This window comes from Coturnix japonica, chromosome 2 (assembly GCF_054131305.1).
Source record: "Coturnix japonica strain WE chromosome 2, WE-NBRP24, whole genome shotgun sequence".
NCBI lineage: Eukaryota > Metazoa > Chordata > Aves > Galliformes > Phasianidae > Coturnix > Coturnix japonica.
Window position 1 is genome coordinate 44,768,554 of NC_140664.1, and position 15,955 is coordinate 44,784,508.

The window sequence follows — 15,955 nt, forward strand, 5'->3', positions numbered from 1 at the left end:
ATCATCAAGTGAAAAATGAATGTCTTTGAAAGTCATACTTGGTCACACACTAGTTAATTGGCTCAGAGCAAAATTATTAAGTGACATGTGTCCTGTTTTCCATGGGAAGTCAAATTAGATGACTGCAATTGTTCTGTGTAGCCTGCCAGTCTATGAAATACTTCAACTGCCAAAAACCTACATTTGAAGAAAAATTATGCTTTGAAATTGATCACTCCAAGTGTAAAATGACAAAAAATAAGGCTACTCTAGTAGTCTTCATTATGATGCACTCTTACCTGCTCAGTTACTCAGATTTTCCTCACAACTTGGGCCATTACTGAAGTTATAATCTTGAATATTTAAAAATTACAGACTCTTCTATTGTTTGATCTACAGGATGAATAGGATTCTTTTTTTTGTGGGTGTGTGTTAGCCTTTAGGTGCAATAAGGAACCAGTTACATGAAGGGCTGGCAGAGTGAAAGGCGCTTTGTATTAGTGTCACATGGAAGTGTGGAACTCTCATCTTCCCAAGAATATGAGAACTCTTAATCTTTAAGGAGAGAAGATACTCTATTAGGGCATCAGGCTTGTCCTATTCTGAAAGGCAGTGGGGTTATGCAGATGACATAACCATATCGAGAACAAATATTCTATTCATAAATGCAGATGTGGGATATCAGTCATAGCCCAGTTGAGGAATACAATGTGGGTGTGGTATTTTTTACCTTGTATGTGTGTGTGTTAGCTGAGATGCAGACAAATATGAGACTACCATTTGCCTGTTAGGAAAACAGGTGATACTGGGGAAAAAAATCACTATCCATCAACTTGCTAAAATGCATTGGGTTTACAGTCAGTGAGAATTGCTGCCATGCATAAGGGAATGAAATGTGAACCCTAATTTATAATGCAGAGTATTGAGAGAACTAACTTACCCACTAACCTGTATTATTGAGCACATTAGTTCATATTTAGGGAATAATATAAGTACAGATTTTAGGAACTTAATTTACTACTTCCGAGTAAAATAACAGCATAAGTACATTTTCTGGGTAGAGAGGGAAGACTTTTTTATTTACAGTATCAACTTACCTTTATCTCTGGACAATCGCAAAATTAGATGTCATATGTAAAAGTATGAAAGAGAAATCTAGGCCTTCATTCTAATTCCAGTATACTCCTGTAATTTTTATACTGAATGTATTTGTTATGCCAAATATATGGAGATCTCACCCAAAAAACACTAAGTGAACACATGGTTCCCATTGATTTCCATGGGCAACAGAGTCATGCTGTGTTAAGGATAGAGTTCTCTTCAGGTGTAGAAATATTTTACTCTGATAAATCCAAAACTTTTATTGGAAATTAACAGTCTCATTACTTTGAAGATGCAAACAAAACTACCTCTCCATTTAACTTGAAGGTAGTATAGACAAATAAAATCTCCTAATAGATGTGACATAGCATAATTACTGTCTTTGCTTTTTCAGGACTGGGTTTTGGAAAAACGGTATTTAATTAAGTGAAAGCAATTATTTCTATCAAATGTATTGAAGCTTCTCATATCTTTCCCAAATACTTATATTTCAAAATTACAACTATGTCAGATTAAGGTAGCTTGCTTTCAGAAGTATAGTATCAAGTAGTATTGTCAAAGGAGACTAATCAGCATATCAGTAGTGTACATTTGCATCCCAGAATACCAAATGTATCCTGGTTTGCATTAAGAGAAGCATGACCAGCAGGTTGAAGGAGGTAATTCTGCTCCTCTACTCTGCTCTCATAAGACCCCACCTGGAATACTGCATCCAGTTCTGGGGTCCCCAACACAAGAAGGGCATAGAGCTGTTGGAGGGAGGACCTGAGGAGGGCCATGAAGATTATCAGAGGGCTGGAGCACCTCCTCTTTGAGGATGGGCTGAGAGAGCTGGTGCTCTTCAGCCTGGAAAATAGAAGCCTTTGAGGGGACCTTATAGTACCTGAAAGGGGCCTAAAGGAAAGCTTGGGTGGGACTTTTTATAAGGGCAGATAGCAACAGGATGAGGTGAAATGTCTTTAAACGGGAAAAGGATATATTTAGACTAGGTATTAAGAAGAAATTATTTACTGCAAGAGTGGTGAGACACTGGACCAGGTTGCCTAGTGAGGCTGTGGATGCCCCCTCCCTGGAACATTCAGGGCCAGGCTGGATGGGGCCTTGAGCCACCTGTTGTAAAGGGAGGTGTCCCCACCTATAGCATGGGGGTTGGAACTATATGATCTTAAAGGTTCCTTCCAACCCAAACCATTCTGTTAGTGATTTTGTCTGTAGAAATCAATCCTATGTATAAATATTTTCAGTAATCTCTTGAATACATCCAAATTAATAATTTTGACTTTTAATTCAAAAACATATCTGGAAGGAAAAGTTCTGGAAAGGGTTAATAGATTCGAGCTATGATCAATCTTTATTTATTTATTCTTTTGTGTGTGCAGTCCTCAACAAATTGCCTTGTTCCAATTTTCTAAGCTTTTGAGGACTGCAAAGATGAAGGCATCAAAGAGATGATGAGCAGAAAATACTGTTAAGGTAACATAACGTCAGTAGCACCAGGTGAACAAAAGTACCACAAATAGAGATGCAACGCCTACAACATAAAAAAAAGTATGAAACAATAGATGTGGCAAAAAATAAAAAATAATAATAAAAGAAAAAAATCAATTTGGAATTGATCTGCCACAGCAGGAGGTTATAGTACTCTGAGGAAACATTTGAGTTTCCAGTTCTGAAGTGCTTGTATAAAAGGGGGATATTGAAAGAGATCCACAGGGTATAGCTGCCAAGCACTAGAATGGTGATTGGCTGCAGTGTACTACTTCTCCTAGCTGGACTTTGCCTAAGCCCATATATAGGATTCTACATATATAGGATTATCAGACATTATGCCCAAGGATGTTTTTCTTACTATCTTGCTTGATTAATGTTCTTTCAGCTGTTTGTGTCTTCACTACAAGTGTGTGCATATTGTAAACTGATGCACAGTGTCATATTGATGTGGGCTTTGCAGTTAAAATCAGGTTGTGTGCCTCAATGCTGCACAAGTTGCATGTATTGCGGGAAACGTTACTCCATAACTTAGTGCAGGTTATATGAATTATTAGTCCCATGAAAATAAGTAGGAGCTACATATGCTTGGTTTGAGCTGTTTATGTATATTTACAGCTACTGTCCATCAGAGACACAGAAACCATATAAATACTTCTAGCAGCTGTGGCTGCCAAATTATGTAGAGCAAGTGAACATTGCTCAGTCTCTGTGAGCTCAAAGAGACTTAATAACAGTCATGCCTCACGGTCATCCCAAGCATTACTCATTCTGCTTTGCCTAATGTATATTTTGGATTTAAATGCCCACTGACTTCTCTGCCAGAGCTGATAGTGGTACAACTACAGCCTGTTCTGGCAATATAGCAATCCTTTTTTTCTTGATATGTGCCATGATTACAAAATAAGGTAGGGTTACATTAATTGTTTATTGTACCTCTGCAGCATAATTTGCAAACTTACAGTCTGATTATTTTATATATTAGCAACTAAACTAATCTGTATTTATTGTTCAGTCACAGTTTATTACTCAAGGAATTCAATGTGGATGGCTAAGAATCATTCTCTGCTTTTTGGCTTCTGCTGATTTGTTTCTTTTCCTGTTTTGTTTTGATATGGAAGCAGAGAGATGGTCTTGGAAAAAAAAAAAAAAAACATTCTGAAAATAAGAACCTCTTTCTGGAAAACCTCAGAGGATTTTCACAATGAAGATACCAATCATCTGACTGTGATACTGGCAAAGGCACAGCAATTTTTCAAAGACAATATATGTAGACAGGCCAGGAATCACTATTGCAGTGCTATAATGGGGTGGAAAGTACTGCAATAAGAGCAGGGTAGCAAAGTCTTTGCAGCAAATGAGAACAAGTCCAGGTGCAGCAGCTATAGATGCAAAAAGGAAGGAAGTGATCTGCTTACCTCTGGAAGGCCACAGATGAGCAGGGATATCCAGAAAGAGATACCCTCACCTCCACTGCCAACCCTTAAATGAGGTCTGGGAAGAGGTGGATCTGGATTCCATCCCTTCCAGTAACTCAGGTACATTGCTTGTACCTGAACTTCCCTGGGTTGGCCCTGACTTCTCATCATTTGTTCAATCACTGTTTTGGGTGATGACTCAGCACTTCCACTACACGCCATGACAACACTTTCTCAGTTCCAGTATTTGTATGCAACATAAAGGAGGGAGGGTTAAGGAGAATAAAGAAGAACTGTAGAAGTATCAACTACTATAGGTTTTTCTGTCCTAAGTATCATCTCTCCTTAAATCAAGTACTGTTAGCCATTGCTGATGTTCATACCCAATTCATAGAGATAAGTGCAAATAAAGCAGATGTGTGATAGATTGTGTCTAAATTTTGACTTTCATTCTCTGAGCTTGTCAAAGGCAAAATTAGACATTCCACATAATATGGCAAGAGTGCTGTATGTAGTGGTAACATTAACTGAAATGATATTGGGATTATTTAAGCATATGTATAGTTAATTTTTTCTTCAGACTAACTTCAGCAGTTTCCATATTTGCTCCTGTTATCAGTAAGGTGTGTGGGTAGTAGTGGATGTAGAAGTTGTTTTGGGGGGGATTCAGCCTTATATTTGTGCAATTATATCTTGTCATAGCTGATTAAATGACAGGAGGCCAATTCCCATGCATACTTAAGCGAATCTAAGTGCTGGGATAATTATTACTTTAAATATGGGGGAATATGGCAGCTGTTTCTGCTAGGCATTGTTGCCATCTCCCACTGATGCCTATGGGATGAGTCCTAGCATGCTCTAAAAGCACTCTAGCCCAAATGATTGGTTCTTCAATGATAAAAGTCCTGTTTTCAGAGAAGTCTTTCAAACAGTCCAAAACTTGGCAGAAGCAAGAGTAAAGTGACAACAGCTTATAAACTTCACCTCTTATATTGATACAGGTTCTGTAGATTTCACTAGTTTCAATAGCAGAAAGTCCTCTATTTAGTTACAGGGTATCCATACAGTATTTCAGTAATCATCACTATTTCATTTTTATCCTATGTGGTACCTCACATCCTGCCTTGGCACTTAGGAGAGAAAATACTTTTAAGGTGATAAACTGCATACAATCCATAGAGCTACCTTACAACACTCTCAAAAGCCCAATTTAGGGAAAATTAGCATTTTAAAAGGAAGCATATAGCTTGACAATTCCAGTATACTTTTTTAAAGACATTATTTTGTTCAGTGACATTTTGTTCACAGCATTTAAATATTTCATGCATCTTCCAAGTCAGGAAAACTTGTTGGATCTTTAGATCAGTATGCCCTCTATTACTTTATTAACATACTACATTAACTGTTAGCATGATTATATATGTTTACGTGTTTTGCTGTGATAATTACCAGTTCAACTCAGACTAAATAGGTCACAAAAGCCTTAGGCATTGCAGGCTATATTCTCTTGCGGTCCTTTACTGTTAATTTTTTTTGCTTTCTTGTTTTGTAGGAGCAATGCAAAACATGAATTCTGCTCAGCCAATTACTTTGCTTATTCTGAAATATGCAATCTGTTGTTCTCAGGAGCTCCCTTTGACAAACAATAGAAGTGAACCTAGGGTACATACTGCCATGCAACTTCTGATACAGCCCCATGCAGGACACCATTTTCCCCTCATAATATCACTTTTTCAAATCAGACCAGAGTAAGGATGTGACAGATTTCCCTTTCCAGTCTTATTTTAAAGCATTGTCATCTTGTCTGACTGTGATAGCATTCGACTTCATCTAACTCCTCTCTTATCATCTCCTGAGTACCATGGCCCTGTTGGTCACTGTCTCTGATACAGTCCTACAATTCTCCATTGAACATATTTCTCCTCTTAAGTCCCCCCATCCTCTGACTTCAGTGACCTTCGTGTTGATGGCCAACTTTGGCTGTCTTTTTCCTCATCCTCACCTCTGCTCAATTTAAAAGTTTAGCTCAGAATTCTTCATGGGACTGATTTCCCAGTTATGGTCTTCATCAAATAAAATTCTTTGTTGTCTGGCTCTATTCCACCTCATTAAGCTTCAGTCTCTTGCATCGTTGCTTTTGGCTTCCATCATTATATTTCATCACTAGTTCTGCCTGCCAAAATATGTATCTTAATCCCTCTTAGCCAGCCTGGCTTTTAAATTTCTTCTATCCTTTGTATTTGATTTTTCTTTACTTTGCAGAGAGGATTGGTTTTGCCTCCACTTTCAGGTCTTTACATTGTCTTTATATCCTCTCCCACTGCAATCTTTGGTCTTTGGTGTTTTGTCCTCCCACTCTTAATTCTCTTCTGTCTTTTGCACTGCCGTCTTTCTGGCTAAGAGAATCCCACGTTCTCAGACCATATATTTTCTCCCAGTGTTCTCCCGGGCCCATTGAGGTACTGTTTTGAATCTGTTCTGGGAATTCTCTATAAACATGCAAGAAAGTATTCCTCAAGCTCTCCTTAAAAAATTCTTCTTACAAAATTCTTGGTAGTAACAAGCCATGTATGCTGGGATATTTCACCAGCAGTATCCCTTTGTATCCATCTGTGTACTTTTACCCAATGATCTCTTTTATTCCTCTCTGGTGGAAAAATTCACATTTCTGTTCTGTATTTTTTATTGTGTCTTGCAAAAAGGAGTCATGGCTCACAAATAGGGCAACAAAACTGTGTGGTGAACTAAGTTGTATACTATAATATTGATGAGCCTAAATTCTTTATTACTTCCTTTGTTTTTACTGGACTTCAACACTCTGTGAAATAAATCAATAAACATATTTCCTTTAATCAGGTGGCACAGTTAGGAGATTCCAGGACTTTGCTACTTCCTATAAGAGGAAAACTTGTCAGCTTGGAACAAAACATAAGAATACTTGCCTTATGAGCTACCTTCACACAGTTAAATCAGCTTCAACAGTTTAGACGTTCAAATAACTACAGCCTTCAAACCATGCTTGGCTTTGTTTTTATTTGAAGTCTGTGCTGTAATTATGAGGTTCTTCTGACATTTGCTTTGAGTTACTGCCAGTTAACATGTAGAAAAATCCCTCTTAGAAAAATACAGATCCTCTGAAGCAAAATTCTGAGGGAAGATCATACTTCAAAGAAGAACTGCGCAGGTTGTTTCATGAAGCGTTTGGAGATCTCTGGTCTTAAAGGGCAGGCAGCCTTAGAAGACATAATTTTAGCTGCTAATGTCAGTGGAATGTATACATTCTGTATAAAGTTAAACAGATAACCAAAGGATTGCATCTGGAAATGGGAGGACCTTCTAGATTTGTTTGCTGTCTAAACAAGATTTTCCACAGTAGAATTCCTTTTTCCTTCCTTCATTTGCTTTCAAGTCATACTCCAAATGTTTTTAATTAACAACACAAATAACATCCCCTACAAGTTTTGTTCACAAATTTGGTTCTTGTAATGAAATCACTTAATGAATGTTCAGTTCCAAATGACTTTTCCTGCTTTCAGCACAACCCAGTATATCTGCTATGCATCTGCTATATTTAATAGCCTCTATTTCAGTTACATACTTCAGATCTCTTTGAGCTATTGTGACCTCAGAGTCTTCAGACTTTATTTCCCAACCTAAATGATCCCTTATAAGAGACAAACACTCCTGTTTATTCTTGTGATTTAGGTAGATGTTATGTTTTCTCCTACACCTATCACTTTTCCCATTTGCTACTGTGGGAAGAAATATGCATTCTTTAATAACACATCACAGATTTCCATGTCTTTAGATAGTTTCCCCCTGCATATTTGAAACTGTGTTTCTCAACTCTCACTTGTTAGTACTTGATGGGAGACAAAGAGACAGAAAATAATATAAAATCCAAATGACATTTTTTTTACACCAAGCTAGTATTTTGTCACAGGACACTTCTGCCTGCCTAAAATGAGTCCAGTGAAAACATACTATATGGCTTGTAAGGCAAATATATCCATATCGCAATACCCTATATTTACTATTTACAAACACAGGTAACTTTCTCTGCCCAGGATGGCCTTTTAGAGCTGTGTTCACAAAGTCTACCACTTCTTTTACAAATGCCACATCCACTGCAGAAGTTGAACCCACTGAGTTTGTACAGGATGTGTCATCATTCGAAGCACACATTTTTGCTTGCATGTCTGTTGAAGATGGTAATTAACCAGGAATATTCCCATCTCTCTTGCAGTGTTGAGCTTTGAACAGTGATGTAAAGCAGTGAAGACAGAGAAATCCACCACGTACAAAATCTAGGAAAGAATAATTACCTCAGAAGCAGTCTTCTGAGAATAACTGAGACAAGACAGTTGACTCTGAAATGAATTTTGGGGCTTGAGAAAGGTTCTGAATCTGATCTGCTAGGTATCAGAGAACTGTATTTCAGACAGGATTCAAAACAGTAAAGATAAAGGAGTAGTAAAGACTTTGCCTTTAATGTTCTGGTAATCTTGTGATCTATAAAAGCAACATAGCTAACAAACCATGTTATTCAATAGTGCAACGTAGAATGTGGGCATGTAGAAGTTTACCCTTGATGGACAGGACATAGAGACTGAGAACAGAACAGGCATCTCTTTGCAAGTGAAGCAAAAATATATTCAGAAGTACCCATTTTGTTTGTACACACTTATGACACTGATGTCTTTCTTACTGCTGAAGAGTGCCCTTTCTCATCAGTCCTGATATTTTTTATCCTTATTGAGAGCTGCTACATCCTTTTGGGGAAAGGTGCTAAGCTTTATTGTGTGTGAGCTAGGGATATTATTTTTACTGTTGCAGCCACCTATATAGAATCATAGAATGGCTTGCGTTGGAAGGGACCTCAAAGATTTTCTTGTTCAACACCCATAGATTTACATATGAAGATATAAATCTGAGAATGAGCTGTCTGTCTCTATGCCAAATGACTGAGCTTAGTCTGAAAGAAGTTCCTATTGAATGTATATAAGTAATAATCAAACTTGTTCTCCACTAGCTGTGAAATCAGACATTTATACCTTTATGTTTGGAATGGGATATGCTGACTTTCAGGCTGACATTTGTTTTACGATTAACTCTAGTGACAATAATAGTAACACACTCTTCATTTAGGAACTTATGCTTACCAGTAGCATAGCAATCAAATATAACCAACTATAAATGCTGTAGGGATTTGTAGGAAATAGCTGTTGATAAAAAGACATAGACATCTTGCATCCACTACTGGAAAAAGAGGAGAAGAGAGGAGAGGAGAGGAGAGGAGAGGAGAGGAGAGGAGAGGAGAGGAGAGGAGAGGAGAGGAGAGGAGAGGAGAGGAGAGGAGAGGAGAGGAGAGGAGAGGAGAGGAGAGGAGAGGAGAGGAGAGGAGAGGAGAGGAGAGGAGAGGAGAGGAGAGGAGAGGAGAGGAGAGGAGAGGAGAGGAGAGGAGAGGAGAGGAGAGGAGGAGGAATTTGCATTATTTCAGTTTGAGCTTCTCTTTTGGCAGCTTCTGCTCAGCTCACTCAAAGATTAGTGCTCAGTGAGATCCATGGGGACTAAGGCCCAATAGATGGATATTTATAATGTGGAAAGATCCCACACCCTCTTGCCATCATGACAAGTTCTGAACAGGCCACATGTACTGGCTGACAAGTAGGAATGAGAAAAATTTCCCTGTCACCTTGTATGGATGTGGATGTCTATGAAATCTCAGTCGCTGGGGTGGTAGAGATATTGGATTTTGTAGGTTATGACTTCTATTATGACTTAGTCACTGTTTTCTCAAAAGAATCAAGAATGAAATCTTGGGGTTTTTTGTTTGTTTTTCTTTCTAATTTTTTTCTCTTATGGAGGAGAAATAGATGCAGAGGATGAGGCTTCCATCTTAGAAAGTCTTTGGTGTAACTTGTCACAAGAGATTATTATTTCTCTCTCCAGCAGCAAAGCATTGCTTATTCCAGGAGGAATATGAGAGATTTAATTGTTGGTGCTAACCATCATGCTTATTCTGCTGACTAATATGTAACTTGACATTGTTGCTGAGGACACAGAGATCTGCTTTGACCAAGCACAGTTTTCATGACTGATGTTAGTTAAGGACGTACAGCTGAAATTGTATCACTTTGGATTTCCAGCAATAGACACTTCACATCAGTCAGTACAGGGATGAAAAATTACTTATGTTGTATAGAAATATTTTGAGTTTACTTACACACATTTGCAGTGTTTAATGACTGCTTATGTAAGGACAAATGCAAATGAACATACCCTATGAAATTAATCTGGACATCACGTGACATTCGACTTCAAGACTGGATCATTAAGACACCAATTGGCATTGTTTGAAGCCATTCTTTCTCCAAGTATCTCCCAAACATATGTTAAAGATATAATAAAATAATAAGACTGCTGTCAGTATTTCTCTGATCTTATATTTTGATATTTTAGTACTAATACACTGAAAAGATGGTTTTGAAACTAGCAGTATTGTAGGGATGGCCTTTTCCACACCTAGCCTGTTCTATGATTCCATAATTCTTAATTGATTTAATCTAGATTTTCCTTACTCTCACAGTTTTTAGAAATGGATTCAACCATTAGACTCAGGTGAAATTAACCTTTCATTAACTACCTTAGGCGGGAGAAGATATCATTCCTCAAGCAGATATAGAAATTTTCTCAGCACTGTGACATTTAAACAACACTGCTGCTGTTTGAGGATTTCTTTTTAATGCAGACATTTTCTTCCATTTTGGCATATTACATTGCCTGTAAAAAAAAACCAACCAACCAAACAAAAACAAAACTGGTTTCGAAACTACAATGGATATTCTGAAAGTAATGCCTCCTATCTTATTCTGCTGGTCCACAGCAGCAGAGGTGGACGTTGGTGGTATGGCAGTAGAGATTGTACCTTCCCACTGATATTTCATTGTATTTGTTGCTGTGGACAGATAACAGCAGGGGTGGTTTGACAAAATGATATGTGACATGGTAGTGTGTATGAAGCAAAGGAGTGTTGTTGAATTCCTCCATGAGAATTCATTGTAAACTTCTAGTGTCCTTTGCTGATGTTTCTGAACGTTTATGGAGACCAAACAATGGATGTGAGCACAGTGAGGCAGCGAGTAATATGTTTCAGCAGTGGCAACAGTGCAATATGTCACCTCCCCTGGAACAAACTTTTACAACTGCAGCACACAGGCTGTTGTTACTTTTTCTTTTTCATCGGTGAAAAATAATTTTTTATTTTTCATCGGTGAAAATGCATAGCTCATGGGGGTGACTGTGTTGATGGATAGAGTTTTGCAGCAGAGAATTTACTCCAACAAATAGTATTATTGTGCTCTTTGTATTGGTTGTAATTTCCATGGGAGTAAGTAGGGGGCATTACTTTTGGAGCAAACTGTGTACTTTGTTGGAGAAACTGAATTCAGATCTCTATAACGTCATTTCATTTCTGGCCAAACAAGGATTTATAATGATAGAACTTGTCTAGAGAGCCAACTTTTGCTACTGTTGTCCCAGTATACATTAGCCATAATTGCTGAACTGATTGATGTACTTGACAATACAAATGGACTTTGTAGAATATCAGTCAAAGTTTTTGTAACCCACAAGGTTATAGCAAAACTTTCACTCTGCTTATCTATCTTGTCCTGACTTTTCTTTGCCCTGAAAACACTCAGACTTATACATAAATTCAGCACTAAATACATGGAAGAAGAGCTCAGTGGTGTGATGGGATAAATAACACTGAGACACCATTTCAGTACAAATGCATTGATGCGTGTAATCAGTGAATTGATACTCAGCTAGTTCAGCCTGTGTTATATGAATAATCCTAAGGTTTGTGTAAAGGTCTTGTGGCCAAGTGGACAAGAATGTACAAAGACAGACACATTCCTCAGCCCTCATTCTTAGCAGATTAAGTGAAAGCCAGCTCCAGTTCAGGTGCTCTGTAGCACTGGGGCTTACTGGAGATACCTTTTTATTTATGTAAATTCACTTTTACTAAATTACAACCATTTATCTTCAGACTGTTTAGAATCATAGAATCCTAGAATAGCGCCATAAAATCATTTGAGTTGGAAAGGACCTTTAAAAATCCTTTAAAGTCCAACCCCCTTGCGTTGAACAGAAACATCTGCAGATAGATCCAGTTGCTCAGAGCCCTGTCCAGCCTGACCAGAGTAGGTGTCAGCATAGCAACAATGTAACTTTTTTATATGAATAAACTAATAAATAACACATTTCCTGCAGTGTTTCCATTTTACTTTCACACAGGAGTGGTAATGTGGTAATATGAGCAACAGAGCTGTTTTCACTGAATAGTGCTTTGGCTTTATATAAATGCTCACAGTTTGGTTAAGGAAAGGCAATACTAACCTTACTTTCAGTAAGTGAGATTAAAAAAATGGAGTAGTTGAATCCACATTTGGGAATAAGATGACAGTCAGGATGGGCAAAAAAAACCTGGACATTTATTGTGAACACTGAAGATCCCTACAGAAATACAGAGTGAAAGGAAGAGAGTCTCTTCTAGGGTATGGTAAAAGAGCATCTTGACAGTCAGGAGGACGGGATTGAAACAATGTGTCTAATAGAGAAGACAAGTCATAGAGACCAGTGGAATATTGGTCCTGAGTCTGAATGAGCAGTGATCCGTCAGCAAGGCACCTGAGAAAAGATGAGAGGGCAAAATGCTGCCCAGCAGCTGACACCCAAGCAGAGATTTATAAAAGGCATCAGGTGCTGCACCTGGGATGGAGTAATGCTGGACACAAGCACAGAGTGGAAGATGAGCGACTGGGAGCAGCTCAGCAGGAAAGGATCTGGGGTTGCTGGTGCCAGCAGCTCAGTGTGAGCCAGCAGCATGCCTGGCAGCCAAGAGGGCAAAATGCATTGTGAGGTGCATTGAACATGGAACAGCCAGCTGGCCAAAAAAGTCAATTCTCACATTAGCGTGACCTCACCTTGAATTTTGTTTATAGTTCTGGGCACCACAGTATAAAAAGGATGTGAAGGTCCTTGCTTGGAAGCATCCAGAGCAGAGCAACAAAGCTGGTATTAGAGGCTGAGAACACTGGGCTGTCCAGTCTTGAGAAGAGGCCTTAAAGGCAATCTCACAGCTCTGCAGCTCCCTGATAAGGGGAAGCAGGCACTACTCAAAACCAATGGCAGAAAGGAAATGGCACAGAGCTGCCAGCAGGGGAGGGTCAGACTGGGTGTTGGGAAACATTTCTTTAGTGTGAGGGTGGTCAAATACTGAAACAGACTTCCTAGGAGTGTTTGGTGCCCCATGACTGTCAGTGTTCTAGTCAGTGTTCTCAATAGCAAGCATTAACTTTTGGTTAGCCTTGAAGTGGTCAGGTTGTTGGATCCAATGAACTCTGAAGATCCCTCACAACCATTGTTCCATTCCATTCTGTTCTATTCTATTCCATAGAATACCTATTGCAATAAGAAAATGATCTACATGATTTCCACTGTGCATGCTTTTCAATGGCAGGTTAGAAAGAAAAACTAGAGACGTGGTTTGAAAGGTCTGAAAGCAGATGACAAGCCATCAAAGCTAACAGACCAGAAAATATAAAAGGGCCAAGTGTCAGCATGAGAGATTAGACTCGTTCTGAAAGGGATCAGACGATGGCTGAAGAGGGAGGAGAATGGCTATAAAAAAATAATGAACATCAAAATTAAAATACCATTTGATGAAAACAGTTCTGAGGAAGACACAAGCAATAAGCACAAATAAAACCTGAAGTTTGAACACAGATACAAAAGCAGAGAAATATGCACTTAAGAGATTGGATGTGTCATGACTGTAGGAATTGAATTTGTGAAGGATGAATGGTAAAGATGGTAGGACAGATAATATTTCAATTTCAGAGGAGAGGATGCAATAACAGAAAGAACAGAAAGAGAAGAAGCACATGCAGTTTGCTCAGAAACCGAGAGAGAAGATGTAGAATAGAGGAGCTTGATAGATCAAACATAGTTGGGTTAAGGCTAAAAACAGGAAAGAAAGCAAAAACAGCCAAAGAGCTTTAAATAAACATGAAGTGATGGGATAAGCCACTGTTACACACAATCTTCCGAGGGCTTGCAGAAGCTTCCTCATCAGATCATGAGGACACCAAAGCAGATGTTCTGTGGGAATGTTACATATCTGTGTGCACATTCGTTTAGTAGCATAGGATTTAACAGCTCTGATGCTGAGTGGAGCAAACATCAACACTTCTGTGGCCATATAATTAGATTCATATTTCTCTGAGTTGTATATGTATTTGAAATTAGATCAAAGGAACATAAATTCCTTTAGACACCTTAATATACCAAATCTACTGAGTTCGGTCAGAAAGCCAGAGAAACAACCTCATAACTTCATAGAGGAAGGGTATCTGTGCAAGCACTCCATAAGGAAATTGAGAGCATCATATTAGCTGATCTCTTCCTTCTGGAAGAGACTTTGAAAGTTTCTTAATCATTTGCTTTCGTAATTCCAGATATATTGCTTTCATTTTTCTTTCGTCCTGTTGAATTAACTATGTGTCTTTCAATGAGACTTTCAGTGTGTTTTTTCTTTTTCCCTAATAATCTTTTATCTTACACTCTATAATTACTTCAAATACTCCAAGACTATGCAGTTTTATCCTCCAAAAATCACATGCCCAGAACATGAAAGCAACAGGTGCAGCAGTAGGATCCAGTATAAGGCAGGACTTGTATGGAAACACACAACTGTGCTTTTTAATTCAGTCAGTTCCAAAGCTCCACGCATTTGAAGCTCTGGATTTTGCAATTCAGATTAGCCAACATCACTGCAAAAGCTTTGCTTGTATACAGAAGTAAACAACCGTGGCACACTTTGCCACAGAAGACAGTACAGTTATATCCAGAAAATGAGAAAGAAATTCCTAGTAAGCTCTCAACAAAAAGAAACAGATGGCTCTCATTTATGTTCTGTACCAGAGAGAACAGATAACTCACTTCCATTTAAATTAAATAAATAAATAAATAAATAAATTCTGATCTCAGTACTCTTTGGCTACGTCATTGTAATGCCTCTTAAAGACAAGGCCATTAATCCTACATACAGTGAGCGATGGTTGTTTCAGCTGTAAGAGTGAGGTCACTGATTTATGGAGCTTATAGCTGCATTTGGGAGCAGGGTCTGAAGAAAGCTAAGATTTCTGCATAATGTGAGCATACTGGTCTTCCTTCAGAACAGGATTTTTTACATTCTGGTGCAGATGCTATTTGTGGAGGCTATTAGTTCCAGTTGAAAAGCAGGACTAATAGTGAAGGAGAATATAGGAGAAAGGGTGGAGGAGGGAATCAGATGTCAGAATACAGAACAATTTAGATTGTGAACAAGCGCTAATGTAACATCAGTTCCAAGATAATGTAACAATCTGATTTTAGTTAACAAATACAGGAATTTGTAGAAAGCATTTTTATATAATAACTAATAGCAGTATGCCTTACTGTTCGTTCCAACTGAAATCCTTAGACAGAACTAAAAGATGCATAACTAATAACGCTCTTTTCAAGCAAATGACCAAGTTTTTATGAGGAAGGCTGGCATTTTTTAATTGTCTTGAGAGGACTCTGGCCAACCATTGACAACTACTTTCCTGAAGTGGTATAATTCCAATGATGAAAGATACAGCTGAACATCATCTACAGTGTAAGATTAATATAATCAATGGAATTTGTAGATTTAGAGAGAGCAAAGCATTTTCTCTGTCTTTAAAAAAAAACAACAAACAAGCAGTGAAGTTACCATTTCTCATTCTCGCCCATTTACATGCCCCAAACCACCACAACAATTTAGGATCTATGCAAAAATTCAAATGGTTCAACTCATCTCCTGTTATCAAAGAGATAAAACAGAAAACGCTAACATATGTTTCTAATATATTGTCATTAGCCAGATGTCACTCTCTAAT